The sequence below is a fragment of the Capsicum annuum genome, unplaced genomic scaffold, assembly GCF_002878395.1.
Source record: "Capsicum annuum cultivar UCD-10X-F1 unplaced genomic scaffold, UCD10Xv1.1 ctg69808, whole genome shotgun sequence".
Lineage (NCBI taxonomy): Eukaryota > Viridiplantae > Streptophyta > Magnoliopsida > Solanales > Solanaceae > Capsicum > Capsicum annuum.
Window position 1 is genome coordinate 14,925 of NW_025879481.1, and position 3,731 is coordinate 18,655.

Genomic DNA, 3,731 nt, shown 5'->3' on the forward strand with positions numbered 1-3,731 from the left:
TGAGTGTGATGCACTCTCCATAGTGAGTGGTTTAATTTTTTTAGGGTGATAAATATTCATATAAAAGTTGTTTAGGGAGTAAATAATTATAGGTTAAGTTTAATGGTTAAAGTGAGTTTCGTGATAAGGGTGGAAAATATGTCTTTTCCACAAATCTTAACTTATATATAAGTAAAAGTTTTGGGTGACTATGAAGGGCATTTGCGTAATTTTATCGAAGGGTAGTTACGTAATTGTATTAGAATTCATTGGCTCTTCCCACTTCCATCTGCTAACATTTTTAGCCATACACTAAAGCTTTTTAGTCTCACTAATTTTACTTTACTTTCCCAAATTACACCTCTTCCTCTCAAATCAAAATATCTCCACACTAAGAAACACGCTCAGCAATCTTTTCGCTTGTTGTAAAAAAGGTATAAAAATTCCCTTATAGTTCCTCTATATGTAATTGTTGTAACTTCTAATTGTAGTAATCTTTCTCTAATTGTACAAAATTTTATGTGGATTTTGAAATAACGAGATAACCAGTGTGTTGTTAATCTCTTAATCGATTGCTACAGTGTTCCTCCTTTTTTATTTTCTACATCTGTTTCCAATGAATTTGTTTTTCCTTGTTCAAAGTTTAAATATGCATGTATCTGCGTTCAAAGTTGAGTTGAGTTGTTATTTATTGAAATTATTGGTCATTTTATTCATATTTTAGTTTATTTTGGTTCCAAGTTCCCATAAGTCACATCTCAATATTTTCTAGAAAATGACTTCCCTTGGCCCATGAGGGAAGTCATTTTTTTTAAATGGAGGAAAATGAGTTCCTTTGGAAAATATTTTCCGAAAGTTATATTACAATTGAACAAGGAAAAATAGAAAAATATTTTCCAGAAAACATTTTCCATCATACCAAACACACTCCTTGTTAAATACATTTGCAGGTCGGTCAACTTTCCTTTTGCAGTTACTTTTGGATTTTGTAGAACAAAGAAGTTTGTGGATTTTGTGAAATGTTGTTCTTCCTTGTTTATACTACTGTGAAGACTTTTGGAGAAAAGAACTACCAGCTTATTTCCTCTATCATCTACCAAATGGCCCAACAGGTCAATCAGCTCCTTAATATACATTCTAACACATCCCCCTCTTTAATTTGTTGTTATTCCATATTGAAAGAATACAAATTACTAAACTATCTTTTCTTTCAAATATATATTTAAATATTTGGAGGACTGGCTTACATCAGGCATTTGAAGACTCAGAATGTTTTCGTAAAGCATCTTTCAAGCTACTAAATTCATGTAGGAAATTATGGCCTTTTTCCCTTATTTCATTGTTTGTTTTCACAGGTAGACCTCTTACTCAGCAAGTAAATATCTGTGATTTTGGAACCAAAGATACTGGTAAGTGTAAATCAAAAAATTTATTTTTGTAGCTCTTCTCAGTTTACACCATTAATATTACTAATACATTCACTTTACCAAAAGTCAAAACAATAGGCTTTTTGAAATTTATAATAATTGCCTCTTTTATACTATCAATTGTATAAAAATGAAGTGAATAAAATGAATTCACCCATAAGATTTTCCTGCAGAATGGTATTATTATCTTACTTTAGAATACATGCCCTTATGCACCTTTACAATAATATGATTTGTAGAATTCCACTTATTTTTCTACTCTGTCTTTTCATGAAATTTTAATTATATTAATATTATTCTTTTTCCTTGTGTATATCCTAATGCTGCTTGATTTTTGTTGGTTTAACCACTCAATTACTATATGAGTCGAACCACTATCAATTAGTATAAGCAAAGGCATTTTATTTACATAACCCAAAATTTTGATAATAGAAGATGAGATAATTACCCCTATTACACAGACATAGTGTAATACCCTAAATTTTCCGTAAGCCTAATTTCGTCTCTAGACGGTTAAGGGATTACTTCTAAAGTAAGTAGTGTTTAAATCATATATATTTTTTCTAATTTTGACTTTTAATCGTGTGGGAAATTGAATTATCTTTCCAACAATAATTATTTTACCAAAATCCGATGTCGGGGTAGAAAGTTATGGCCAAATTATAGAAAGAAGTCTGAATCACCCAGGTGCGACGGAAAGGGCCGACGGACCATCGAGCTAGTGACGAACCATCACCCCCAAACCATCGCAGCTGAGGCAGTGAAACCAACTTCTGGCCAAGCACGACGGAAAGGGCCAACGGACCATCGAGCTAGCGATGGACCATCAAGCTAGCGATGGACCATCGCCCAAACCATCACAATGGAGGCAGTGAGACTACATTCTGTCCAAGTACGACAGGATGGACCGACAGACCGTCGGTCTAGCAATAGACTGTCGCCCAGGCTGTCGCACACTTTCGTTCAGTGATTTAAAGCCATTTTTTAAAGGACTTGTTGGTCTTTTTCCATTATTTTAACACCTAGATATATCAAAACAAAGCATAGAACTTCATATTCATCCAAAGCATAAAAAACTAGGGTTTCCTCTCAAGATTAACCCTCAAGAGCAAAACTCAATTCCTTCTATAAGATTTCACTATAGTTCTTACAAATTGGGTTAAGATATAAGGTTCCCAAGTCAAAAGCTTCAAGAACCCTCACTCAAGAGTACCAAAAAGAGTCTTAAGAAATATTGTTCATCTATATTCATTATCTAAGGTATGTGGGGTTTGAACAAGGGTAACACTTTCACCCTTGTGCCCAAAGGCTTATTTTAAATATAAATTTCTGCAAATTATGAGATTTTCCATGAAACTGAAGTTAGTGTTTATACCCATTATTATTGTTTGCAAGATTTTGAGATTTCCCATGGATTAAAGGTTGAATTATATGATTTTGTTTATATTTCCATGCCTATTTCCAAATTTTCTAGATTTTAAGATGATTATGAATGTTTTGTTATCAAGCATGAATTTTGAGATGTTGAAATCATGAGATTCATATTATGAGTTATGTTTTTCAATAGCTTGATTGAGATGATTGTAAGTTTTTTTTAGATGATGGGTAAGCATGAAGTTTAAATATAATTTTGATGCATTAAAGCCTTATATTTCGAGTCCTAAGTACAAGTGATGAGTTTATAAGGAGATTATGATCTCAAGATTTGTTGACAAGTTTTGATAAGTACTTTCAAAAGCTAAGATAGGAATCCACACTACTTATGATTTAAAGCTAAGAGAAGCATAATTTGGTATTCATTATAGACCCTTGAGTTATTTTAAGGTGGATTTTTTTGAAAATTTCTAAGCCTAAGTATGGGAGTAGTATTTAGCACCGAGGTGGGTATGATTTTAAGGTCTTATACCCCAGAACTACGTACCATCGTAGGATTGAGATTTATGGGCCCGTGGTCGAGATAGTGATCACTAAAGTTAAGGTTCTATTCTGATGGCAAGGGTAGAACAGCTCTCCCCAACGTGGGAAAGACATTGGACCCCATGTCAACTCACATGGTTTATGTCGGTTAGAAGAAATTCCCAAGTTTTCAAAGAGTCCTAAATTTCCCTAAGTCCTAAAGTTCCATAATCATAAGTCTTTGAGTTTCTAAAGTTTCAAAAGAAGTTCCTTATTCTCTTTAACTCAAAAGTATAAGTTTGAAAGTTATGATTTTAGATTTCCTTTTGTTTACAAGCTTTAAGAATACGAGGAGAATACAGATTTTAGAGTAAAGTATGATGACTCAAAAGGTTTATATCACATATTTCACTATTCATAATTGCATGC